Source organism: Bufo gargarizans, chromosome 2 (genome assembly GCF_014858855.1).
Source record: "Bufo gargarizans isolate SCDJY-AF-19 chromosome 2, ASM1485885v1, whole genome shotgun sequence".
NCBI lineage: Eukaryota > Metazoa > Chordata > Amphibia > Anura > Bufonidae > Bufo > Bufo gargarizans.
The window spans coordinates 144,685,142-144,698,867 of NC_058081.1; positions in this window are offsets into that span (position 1 = coordinate 144,685,142).

Consider the following 13,726-nt stretch of genomic DNA (forward strand, 5'->3'; position numbering starts at 1 on the left):
TTTAACAGAGAACCTGTTTTCCATCTGTCTTGTTCTTTTGATTGTGAGTCTTGTCATTTCTTCAAAAAAATCGATTCTTATGATATGTAAATGAAGCTGTAAGGAGCCCAGAGGGGCGTTATTCTTTCTCCACGGTGCCCAGGAACGCCCCTCTGAAGTGCCGTGCCCGGCTAAGTTTGAAAACTAATAACGCCTCCAAGTTCATCTAAATTGCCTCCCAGAGGCACGGCTAAGTGCCGCTCTGCGGCAAACACCCCGATCCTCCTCTCGCCGGCATCCCAAATCCCGCACAGGCGCAGTGCCGTCAGTCATCTTATCATAGCGCAGGCAACCGCCGGCACTGCGCCTGCGCGGGATTTGGGATGCCAGCGAGAGGAGGATCGGATTTGGGAGGAGATTTAGATGAACTTGGAGGCGTTATTAGTTTTCAAATTTAGCCGGGCACGGCACTTCAGAGGGGCGTTCCTGGGCACAGTGGAGAAAGAATAACGCCCCTCTGGGCTCCTTACAGCGTCATTTACATATCATAAGAATCGATTTTTTGAAGAAATGACAAGACTCACAATCAAAGGAACAAGACAGATGGAAAAAAGGTACTCATGGATCCATGTTTAATAAAGTACCTTTTTTCCATCTGTGTTCTTCTTTTCCATGTCAGTCTTGTCCTTTCTTCTAAAAATCGATTCTTGCTGTAAGCCGGACTGGAGCCCAGAGGGGCGTTTTTCTTTCTCCACGGTGCCCCTCTGATTAGTGCCGTGCCCGCCTAAATATGAAAACTCTAACGCCTCCATCATTTAGCTGAATCGCCTCCCAGAGGCGCGGCTAAGTCCTAGACACCCGCCCCCCTCCTCAGCGCTGCGCTCTGAAACACCCGATCCTCCTCTCGTCGGCGTCCCAAATCCCGCGCAGGCGCAGTGCCGGCGATTGCCTGCGCCTGCGCTCTGATAATACGGCTGAGGGCAACAGCTTCAACATCGTCACTGGGCTCGGCGCATGCCCAGTGACGATGTTGAAGCTGTTGCCCTCAGCCGTATTATCAGAGCGCAGGCGCAGGCAATCGCCGGCACTGCGCCTGCGCGGGATTTGGGACGCCGACGAGAGGAGGATCGGGTGTTTCAGAGCGCAGCGCTGAGGAGGGGGGCGGGTGTCTAGGACTTAGCCGCGCCTCTGGGAGGCGATTCAGCTAAACATGGGGGGGGGGGGGCCCTGGGGAGAAAAGCAGCCGCATAGCCGGCTGCTGGTCATCAGTGGGCGGGGCCTTATCTGCGCTACGGGCCCCCCAGTGCCGCGGGCCCCATAGCAGTGGCGTGGTCTGCCTCTATGGGCGGTACGCCACTGATGATGAGGATACAGGGCTTGTGCACAAAACTTGGCAAACAAGGGGCATACCTTATGAATAAGGAAATTGGCTGAGAATTTCAACAAAAACTATATTAGTTAGTGCTAGTCATCTTACAAAAACATTGATCAACAGTAACTGGAAAGTGGTCAACCCCTTTAAGTTACAGCAGATATATAAATGTATAAATGACACAATCTTTTCCCACAAAAAAAAATGCATAAAACAGTGGGCGAGCATGGGTGGAACGGGATGGGTTGTGGGCATGATCTCCATGGCCCAATATAGTTACCAATATGTGTGAACAGGGGCAGACTGGCCAAGGGCCCTATAGGGAAATTTCCCAGTGGGCCAATGGCCAGGGGACGCCCAAGTACTTCTCATCGCCGCCGGCCAAGTACATACACTGACAAGCAATAGGGTAAAAATGTTTTGAACTTTTGACTTTCAGGCTCCATATCTCACCATCCACTACAGCTTCGAACATGAGACTACCATCATTTTATAGACATTACTCTTGGCTATCTCATACATAAACTGGACTTGCAACTATTTAGCATATGATTAGTTATGCAGATTCTTGTCATGCAACTGCATTGTTACTGTTTTGCTCCTAAAATTCTAAATTTCAATTCTATTATTTTGGTAGTATTTTTTAAATCCACTATTGGCTTTCAACACTCCCTGAATCCTTCGGGGAATGCTCTTGATCAGACTCAAGCATTTCTCGACCCGAAATCTGGTCCCACGTCTCTTCTATACGTTCCCAATGTTGGTGCATACTGGCTTTTTCTTCAGCTCTATAAGATGATAAGATGACCTAATCGAACAAGTGTTCGATTAGGTTAAGGTCTGGGAACTGTGGGGGCAAATCCAGCACTTCTACACAAATCCAGCACTTCTACATTGTCACTGAACTATTTCTTCACCAATCTTGACATATGCTTAGGGTCATTGTCCTGCTGGAACACTATGTTATACTTTTCATACCCATAGTACTGGAGTGTACGAAGTAACTCATCTTGTAGGATACTCACATATAGCTCAGCATTAAGACCACCATCGATCCTGGTCAAATATCCAACACATTTGGCTGTGAAACAACCCCATATCTATCAGCCCTTTTTTCCCTTGTTTCTTCCAGACCCATTTGCACCCATCAGAGCCCAATCTATAGACTTTTGTCTCATCGCTCCAAATCACTTGTTTCTTCTACTGTCCACTGTTTGTACTTTTTTGCAAACTTGAGCTGACGCTTCTTATGACCATTTTTCGAGTCTTCTTCACCTTTTTTCGGGCCACCATTTCAGACTTGTGTAATGCGTGTCGCATGGTGCTTGATGGACCTCAGTGATCTCACTATTACACTGTGTCTGCTGTGTTTGTTGCGCCAGAACTAACAGACCTTGTGATGAGCTGACTTGTTGAGTCCAATATTTTGCCTGGATATCAACCTCTTGGCTTTGGAATGGATGGACGGACTTCATTTCGTATTCTTTCAACTGTCAGGGCACTCACAGTATGCAGTTTGGCAATTTTCTTGGCAGAGATTCAGCTATCGATGAGCTGGATGATGCTATTTCTCTTTTATTGGGAAATCTTCTTCATGGCTGCTCCTGGATTCTAACCAGTGACCTTTTGCTTGGGAATCAACCTAATAAGGCTAATTTCACGCTAGCGGCAAGTCGTAGTTTTATTCCGGCCGCCTCTCGACATGTACGTGGGCATGTGTGCACTAGCGGCAGCACGGATCCGACAGGCTGTTCACCTGCTGGAACACACTAAGCTATTAGGAATCGTGAAAACAGGTTGTAATTTGTAGAAGAAGAAAAAGATTGTTCCACCACCAGGAGCCAAACAGTAACAATGCAGTTATATGGTGAGAATCTGCATAACTAATCATATGCTAAATAGTTCCAAGTCCAGCTTATGTATGAGATAGCCAAGATGATTGTCTATAAAATGATGGTAGTCTCACATTCAAAGCTGTAGTAGATGGTGAGATGTGGAGCCTGAAAGTCAAAAGTTCAAAACATTGCTACCCTTTTGCTCGTCAGTGTAACGATCTGATGCTCTTATGCTCTTAGCATTAATTAATTCTAGGAGCATCAGATACTAATGCACCTGGCTGGCAGCCGCTCTCCTGAATTTAACTGTTCTGCTGTCCTCAGGGTGGTGATACAGTTGAATGCTGTGACGAGGATGGCAGTATTTTTTGTGTATTTGTATATTTTGCACTGCACTGTGGTATTTGGTTCTGCTCGGGCGGTATTATGTACTTCACTACTATAACATCCCAGTCTTAATACATTTCCCTCAGATTGTTATCACAGACCGGCTTCAGATGCAAATGTCAAAGCCACCATGCAACTTTGTCACCTCAGGTCTTTCTTCTTAATTTCTTGTTACATGACAGTCACAGGAAAGTCATGAAGTCATGTACATGTGACTGTCACATGGCAATGTATTCCTATACACAACAAAAAGAATGTGCGTTACCCCTGCCTTAGGCAAGAGCTAATTGATTCTTTTTTCTCTTTTAAGCTGTGTGACAGAAAAGTCCTGGGCAGCGCAGCAACTTCTGCAGTGTGACTGAAGACATATCAATTTTATGTACAATCATTTGCTCAGATGGGAGAGACGTGGTGTTTGGTGTCTGCCGCTTATCACCTTTTCCTATTGAAATGTGATTGCTCATTCAACATCTATTGAATGTGTAAAGTCGATTGTCCACAGATTTAGCTGTAATTTTAAGCCACTGCCCCCTGCAGTGATAATGATCCCCTAGATTGCCCATCTGTTTCTATTACTGGCCCCCCATATTGTGCCCAATAATAATGGCCCCACAGAACCCCCAGCAGTAATAATGCCCCATAGTGCCTCCAACAGTGATAAAGCTCCTCAAAGTGCCTCTAGTAGTAATAAGGCCCCTTAAAGTAGCCCCAGTAGTATACCCCCTGTTAATATAATGCCCCTCTGCAGTACCTTCAGTAGGTATAATGCCCCCCTACCAAGTGCCTCCAATACAATCTTCCTCTGAATTGAGTAAGAAAAAAAAACTAAAATACTAACCTGACTGCCCTCAGCCGTCTGTGATGTAGGCCACAGGCCTCTTCCAGCCTGAGTCGCCGGTTTCTCTGCTCAGGCAGTTGCTATAAAATTAAAGTGTCACTTGTGTCTTGGTGCAGACAGTTGCAATGATGTCATCACTTCGCAACAGCCTACTCCGTTCAATTTTTTTTTATAAGCCTCAGGCCCACTGGCCTGTGCCCTATGAGAGTGAGCGGCAGGCCAGGGAGGCACTGCTCCTGTGTCCCACTGCAGTAATTCAACTGTATTGACATCCAGAAGATGGCGATACAGTAGTATGATCAGCAGCCACTACATTCAGGGTTCTGGACAAAACATACGGGGACCAAGTCCCAGATGTTTTGACCTACAGTAGTTACACCCCTGCTGGTGTCAGATATGTGTACCTTCCAGGGGAAAAAAAAGGTCATACATGTTAAAATCAAACGTGGTTGATTCATCTTTCTCTAGATGTCTGCTGCCTGTGTATGGCCACAATTAGAGGACCATACACAAAATTATATTTTTAATGATATGAAGGATTTTTATATCATAGCAATATATATTTTATGTTGCACATCATTATTCTTAATAAGGGTCAAAAGCAGAAATTTTGGGGGTCATTTATCATTTGAGGTTGTTTTTGTGTCGGTTTTAAATCTGTCTTTGCGTTGTGTGCCTGCACCAAATTTATGAACTGGTGCATGTGCACCATAATAACATATATAGCATGGGTGCAATGTGGTTTACTCCTTTAAGGGTAGTACACCAAGCGGTTGCCTGGCATAGGTTGAGACTTTTTTTGCGACTTTTGCAAAAGTAGCACCTAGTAAATGAGCCATAATCCAGGTCTAATCCCACTTTTAGCTCTCAAACATAGACCACTGTCAAAAGTGGCAAGCATCATGAAATGCTGCAAATTTAACCGAATGTCGCAGTTGCCATGACTTGCAACTTTGCTAGACAAAAAAAATGATCTTTCTGATTTGATAAATGTCCCCCCTGGTGTTTAACACTATGTCCAAAAGATGTTTCAAGAGAACCAGTTACAGTACTTTTAGTCCGTCCGCCTCTCGGCTTGCGCTGCTTTGCTGCCGCAGGAACTCCGCCGCCATTATAGTCAATGGGGACGGAGCGGCAGTCCGGGGGCACACATGAACTAGCGGCAGGACCGATCCGACAGGCTGTTCACCCGCTGGAACAGCCTGCCGGAGTCCCCTGCCGCTAGTGTGAAACTAGCCCTAGTAAAAAGTGTGCTGGAGTAATGCCAACCTGTAAAAAAAGAAGACATGGATTTCACATCCACGTGCATGCTTTGACCTGCTGCTTTTTCAGAATAATTCATAAACATGTCCTATGAGGCACTTAAAGGGATTTTCCAGTAATATATAAAATATATTTCCAAATACCTTTGGTTATAATGACTTGTTTTGTCTGAGGAGCAATCATTAGGAGAAATAAAATGGCCGCAGTCCTATTAGTACACACAAAACCTGTCCTAATCATACAGCAGGACAAGTTAGTACAGAACACTGAGCTAAACAGCTGCCTTATCCTGCTCTCTCCTCTGCTTGTCACAGATTATGATCCTGAATACAGCTGATAAGATCTTCAGCTGAATCTCTGTAGGAATTTAGTTAATTCCAACTTCCAAACATGAACTCAGTAATGAGTAGCTCCGCGTTATTGTTTATCACTTCAAAAAAAATTTGCAATGCTTGATGCAAGCGTTTCCATGAGGTGAGTTGGAACATTTCTCCAAGTGGTGAAGACGGCCGCACAAAAGCCATCTACTGTCTGGAACTGTTCCCTTGCCATCCATCCCCAAAGGTTCTCAATTGGATTTAGATGAAGGGAACACGCAGGATGGGCCAAAAGAGTGATGTTATTCTCCTGGAAGAAGTCCCTTGTCCTGCGGGCATTGTGTACTGTAGCATTGTCCTGTTGAAAAACCCAGTCGTTACCACACAGACGAGGGCCCTCAGTCATGAGGAATGCTCTCTGCAACATCTGGAGATAGCCAGCGGCCGTTTGATGCCCCTGCACTTCCTGAAGCTCCATTGTTCCACTGAAGGAAAAAGCACCCCAGACCATTATGGCGCCCCCTCCACTGTGGCGTGTAGAAAACATCTCAGGTGGAATCTCCTTGTCATGCCAGTAACGTTGGAAACCATCAGGACCATCAAGGTTACATTTTTTCTCATCAGAGAATAAAACTGTCTTCCACCTTTGAATGTCCCATGTTTGGTGCTCTCTTGCAAAGTCCAAACAAGCAGTTCTGTGGCGTTCAAGGAGACGAGGTCTTTGAAGACGTTTTTTTGTTTTTGACGCCCTTCAGTCTTAGATGCCGTCTGATGGTTATGGGGCTGCAGTCAGCACCAGTAAGGGCCTTAATTTGGGTCAAGGATCGTCCAGTGTCTTGACGGACAGCCAATTGGATCCTCCGACTAAGTGCTGATGAATTTTTTTTGGGTCTTCCACTTGACTTTTTTGTTCCATAACCTTCAGGATCATTTAAGAAATTCCAAATGACTGTCTTAATGCGTCCCACCTCAGCAGCGATGGCGCGCTGTGAGAGATCCTGCTTATGCAGTTCAACAACCCGACCACGTTCAAAAAGGGAGAGTTTTTTTACCTTTGCCATCACAACGTGTGACTACCTGACAGAAAATGACAATGAATCCACATCTTTGCACAGATTTGGCCTTTTAAAGGCATGTGGTCCTAAAATTTGGATCAGCTGAAAAACAGCCTGTTTCAGTTTAATCGTTATTTTCAATTAATTGAATGCTCAAAAAATGTTTTGTCTCACTCTCATTTCTTCTTGTTGCACGTTGAAGCTCTACATGGAACCTTGTTAAGATCCAACAATGTAAAATAAGATTTTTTGCCATTTTCAAGTGGTCTTAAACTTTTGACCAGGACTGTACTATTGTATGGATAGGTGAGAGCTAACGAAACTGACCCAGACCCTTTAAAGGTCATTTGTACCTATGAAACCGGCTGATTATCGCATGCGTTCTTGGCAGCTGAAGGCATCTGTGTTGGTCCCATGTGCCTGCCTTGTTGAGAAAAATTATGTTTTAATATATGCAAATGAGCCTCGGAGCAATGGGGGTGTTGCAGTTACTCCTAGAGGCTCAGTTCTTTCTGCTACTGCCGCACCCAGTGGCGTACCTAAAATAGCGGCAGACCATGCAGCTGCTATTGGGCCCGTTTGGGGGGGGGGGGCGGTGTAGATGGAATGCCCCTCCCCTAATTACACTAACATAGCTGCTGTGGCTCCACTATCATTTCTCCCTATTTGGGGCTCAGATGGACCCTGCTTCCCCTGTACTCAGGGCCCCCATCCCCTTACATACTTTATCAATCTTTCTGCCAGCTCATGCAGTCACAGACAGTCCCCTGCCAGCCTATGCCAGTGTGCCTTCCTCTGTTTGTCTGCTGGGCATTGAACTGGCCAATCAGCATTTACCAGCGTTAATAGCCTGCTGCTGATTTGCTAGCCTAGCTCTGTAGACAGAGACAGGACTGAGCGGGCAGGATGCTGGACTTGTCTTCCACCGCTCTGCCTGCATGGCTCAGTGATTTATAACCACCCAGAGACAAACTCCAATCCCCAGAGACTAGTAATGTCTCCCGAGCGTGCCCTGCACAGCTACAGACAAAGTAAGTAGTGTGAAGCTGTGCACTGTCAAATGTTAAAAAAAAGTTAAGGGGGAAGGGGCGTTGCTAGGTTAAAACATTCGGGGTTTGGGCCGCTGATGTTTTGTCTCAGGCCCCAAATGTCCTGTCTGCCAGCTAGATACAACAGTATTGCCATCATCTGGACAGCAATACAATGAATCTAATGCCCTGCAAGAGCTGAAGGATCTGTGGTGACATGACAGGTCATGTGATCAGTTCTAAATGCAGTAGCTGAAAAGGATCTGGGATGATGTCACCGTCATGTGACCAGTGCAGGAGAGGACGGTTCAGCAGTGAAGAGAAGTCCTGGGAAGAAGCTGTGGTGAGGTCTGTTACATGAAGAGAGGTAAGTGAAGGGAGAGGCAGAGAAATGTTGGGAGTTGTAGTTATTTAACTGGGACTGTATGTTAGGGCTGAAGAGAGGGAAGTTATTTACATGAGACAGTGGGGTGATGTTATTTACATGGGACTGCATATTGAAGGGTAATGTTATTTACATTGGGCTGTATGTTGAAGGCAGCTGGGTAAGGTGATGTTATTTACCTGGGTGATAAAAGGTTGGATGGTTCTCCAATCGGATATCGTGGGTATTAGGAGATGGTTCCCAAACCAGATATATGCAATATATAAAGACTCCTGTACTCCACTTGAGTTTCAATGCAAAGCTTTTATTTAGTGCGGTTTCCAGTCAAGAACGTTTTCGGCTAAGAAGCCTTCTTCAGTGTAACTGGAGAAGTATACAAAGTGTCAAAGATAAATATATAATATTCACAATAGGTACAGGATCAATTATGCAGTACATGCAGTGTCGCACTTGTAGATAAATTACAAAAAGTATATCGAACACATTATAAACAAAGTGAGGACGTGTCGATATGGCACGTAGAGAGAGCATTGGCTGTCATCTGGGGATCCTGGAGGATCATCACCGGAGTGGTCATGGGTTAGCTGGTGGTTTAAGGTCGTCATCTGGGGTCAAGTTGTTGCGTTTTTTCTGTGGTGAGGCGTTGTGGTATTGCGCCGGTAGGTAGTCAATCAACAGGTGGTAGTGGGTGGGGTTAAGGAACACACTTGCAGAGTAGGATAGAGATTGCGCTAATTGCATTATATGAACCATATATTAGGCATCAAAATTAAGTAAGTGAATATTGATAGATCTTATCTTATCCATGCAACACAGGAAAAAACAAAGGAAGAAGCAAAAGGAGAAAGGCCTTCACATGAGGGTTAAGAACAATCTAGCTGCATGCATAATCCGTTGAGGTAAAGATATTATTACATATTGAGACATGTTCAGACAAATTGAGTATGGGTCACACAGCATAATTGGATAGGTTAGTGATATACCATAGGATCCATGCAGTGGAATGTTACAGTTACTGCTGATTCTCATAGTCATTCCTTACCCGGATTATGGCCGCAACGAGTCCAACAAAAGCTTGAGAGACAGAGTTAGTTTACTCTGCGGTCAGCAGGGATGCTGCTGTTGGTGTGGGAGCTGTGTCCCTAGCTGGCATACGGTCCGGGAGGCTAAGGCCTGTGCTCCGGATTGCCATGCTGCCAGCTGTGTCTCTGTTCCCCTTATACGGGATCCGGCCGCGCTGCGTGGCTGGGGGGGCGGGTCTTGGCTGACGTGTTTCCGGGTGAACAAAGATGGCGCCCGGGGTTCGCTAGGTATCATTGCGCATGCGTGCGCTGCGTTCATGACGTATCACCGGGCAAACAAAGATGGCGCCCGGGGCCTGCCAAGCGTCACCGCGCATGCGCGCGCCGCGCTCGCGAGGCTGCTGAACCGACCAGCTGCCCACGGCCACTGTGTGCATAGGCGCATGCGCTGGGGACACGACTCCGCTGCCAGCCGACTGCCAGGGCAGCGGGGAGGCGCTGGCACTGCAAATTGAGAGGGCACAAATTGCATGTTGTCACTTTGACCCAGGGGGTCCTTAAGGGCGGTCTCAGTCATAGTTACCTCCGGTTGATAAGTAAAGGAGTCGTCTGTCTATGGATGTTATATTTACCTATGTGTGTCCAGCTGAGGAGCAGCTGTCATAGTTACCTCTAGATGTTAGCCAATGGAATCATGCCACAAAGGATATGATCTATTCAGTTCCCCAATAGGAATGTAGGTTGGGGTCAGTATCTGCTCTGGAATAGGAATAGAGGAGTTGTTAGCAACATTATTATAAGTAAACGTCATTGTAAGCAAGCTGGGTTTGTGTTCCCTATGGTACGGGGGTGGTTCATGTAATGGATTTGCACCTGAAAAATGCTGTGCGTAGTGGAGTTAAAATGTAATGGTGGGGGCTCCTTGCACATGAATGCCTGTTGGCACCGTTGTTGCCAACGCTTCGAGTTTAAATCTTTTTACAAAGGGGTTATATAAAGCTCCCTATATCATAATCCCGATTAAGACCCTTGGGTTCAAGTGTTTGTAGGCGGTTTATCCACATTGCTTCCCTGTTCATGAGGAGGCGTGATAGATCTCCGCCTCTTCTAGGGGCTGTTACTTGTTCTACTACCTGGAATCGTAGTTGGGCGATAGTGTGGCGTTTGGCTGCAAAATGTGCGGGAATGGGCAGGTGATTGTTTTCACATCGGATGTTAGATTTGTGCTGACATATTCTGTCCCTGATGGTCTGTGTCGTTTCACCTACGTATGTCAGCCCCTAGAAGAGGCGGAGATCTATCACGCCTCCTCATGAACAGGGAAGCAATGTGGATAAACCGCCTACAAACACTTGAACCCAAGGGTCTCAATCGGGATTATGATATAGGGAGCTTTATATAACCCCTTTGTAAAAAGATTTAAACTCGAAGCGTTGGCAACAACGGTGCCAACAGGCATTCATGTGCAAGGAGCCCCCACCATTACATTTTAACTCCACTACGCACAGCATTTTTCAGGTGCAAATCCATTACATGAACCACCCCCGTACCATAGGGAACACAAACCCAGCTTGCTTACAATGACGTTTACTTATAATAATGTTGCTAACAACTCCTCTATTCCTATTCCAGAGCAGATACTGACCCCAACCTACATTCCTATTGGGGAACTGAATAGATCATATCCTTTGTGGCATGATTCCATTGGCTAACATCTAGAGGTAACTATGACAGCTGCTCCTCAGCTGGACACACATAGGTAAATATAACATCCATAGACAGACGACTCCTTTACTTATCAACCGGAGGTAACTATGACTGAGACCGGCCTTAAGGACCCCCTGGGTCAAAGTGACAACATGCAATTTGTGCCCTCTCAATTTGCAGTGCCAGTGCCAGTGCCCTGGCAGTTGGCTGGCAGCGGAGTCGTGTCCCCAGCGCATGCGCCTATGCACACAGTGGCCGTGGGCAGCTGGTCGGTTCAGCAGCCTCGCGAGCGCAGCGCGCGCATGCACGGTGACGCCTGGCAGGCCCCGGGTGCCATCTTTGTTCGCCCGGTGATACGTCATGAACGCAGCGCACGCATGCGCAATGATACCTAGCGAACCCCGGGCGCCATCTTTGTTCACCCGGAAACACGTCAGCCAAGACCCGCCCCCCCCAGCCACGCAGCGCGGCCGGATCCCGTATAAGGGGAACGGAGACACAGCTGGCAGCATGGCAATCCGGAGCACAGGCCTTAGCCTCCCGGACCGTATGCCAGCTAGGGACACAGCTCCCACACCAACAGCAGCATCCCTGCTGACCGCAGAGGAAACTAACTCTGTCTCTCAAGCTTTTGTTGGACTCGTTGCGGCCATAATCCGGGTAAGGAATGACTATGAGAATCAGCAGTAACTGTAACATTCCACTGCATGGATCCTATGGTATATCACTAACCTATCCAATTATGCTGTGTGACCCATACTCAATTTGTCTGAACATGTCTCAATATGTAATAATATCTTTACCTCAACGGATTATGCATGCAGCTAGATTGTTCTTAACCCTCATGTGAAGGCCTTTCTCCTTTTGCTTCTTCCTTTGTTTTTTCCTGTGTTGCATGGATAAGATAAGATCTATCAATATTCACTTACTTAATTTTGATGCCTAATATATGGTTCATAGAATGCAATTAGCGCAATCTCTATCCTACTCTGCAAGTGTGTTCCTTAACCCCACCCACTACCACCTGTTGATTGACTACCTACCGGCGCAATACCACAACGCCTCACCACAGAAAAAACGCAACAACTTGACCCCAGATGACGACCTTAAACCACCAGCTAACCCATGACCACTCCGGTGATGATCCTCCAGGATCCCCAGATGACAGCCAATGCTCTCTCTACGTGCCATATCGACACGTCCTCACTTTGTTTATAATGTGTTTGATATACTTTTTGTAATTTATCTACAAGTGCGACACTGCATGTACTGCATAATTGATCCTGTACCTATTGTGAATATTATATATTTATCTTTGACACTTTGTATACTTCTCCAGTTACACTGAAGAAGGCTTCTTAGCCGAAAACGTTCTTGACTGGAAACCGCACTAAATAAAAGCTTTGCATTGAAACTCAAGTGGAGTACAGGAGTCTTTATATATTGTTATTTACATGGGACTGTATATTGGAGGGGGCAGGAGAGATGGTGTGATGGTATTTAATGGGACTCTGTGGCTGAGGGAGGGAAATAATGTTATTTACATGGGACTGTATGGTAGAGGGGCTGAGGAATTATAATTTCTGAGGACACCAAACGGAGGAATATAACTACAGGGGGCACTGCATCGCTCGCTGCAGCCCCAGTGAAATCCATACTTCTGTACACCACTGTCATATCAGCGGTGTACGAGTACGGATTATTAAGCGCTATACACACTTGAATTTTAGGTGCCTGTTTCTCATACAAAAAAAAATAACATCTTAGAAAAAGCCATTTTAAGGCACTTATAATAATAGGTTCTAAAAAACTTTATTTAATTTATGTGTATTTTAAGTTAGGGATGTCCAACCTGCGTTCCTACAGCTGTTGCATGATGGAAGTTGTAGTTTTGCAGTAGTAGGACGGCTGCAGGTTGGACATTCCTGTTTTAAAGGGTTATTCAGGTTCTTTCAAGTTATCGCCAATCCACGAGAACTGAGGTTGTGTACCCCTTGAAATGAAGGGAGGGGCCAGTAGCACATCACGGACCGTATGTCTCAGAGGGCATACGGTCGTGTGCACGGGAGTACACAGCATCATAGATTACAATGATGCTGTGCACGTCAGGCCGCCTTTTTACACAATAAAAGCACACAGAGCTATGGGGACTGGATATTGCGGATGTGCTAGCGGCCATCTAGCAACCCATGTCCTCAGCTCTATACACAAAATCCCGGTGACAGGTTCCCTTTAAGTCTAATTTAGCTTCTATTTCTGAAATGGTTCCTTCTTTTAACCACTGAGCTATAAAGCTCAATGATAAACTGTGCTAGAAAAACCTCATAGTAGTTTCTCATAAATTAGGTAATCCTATACAGCAGAAGTATAATTTTATATATTTTATTTTGTAATTGTAAAAAAATGTATGGCACAAAATAAATGTGTAATTACAAAAAAAAATAATAATATATATATAGATATAGATATAGATATATATAAAATCATACTTCTGATATATGAATGCATACTATGTGGGAAACTACTAATGAGGTTTTA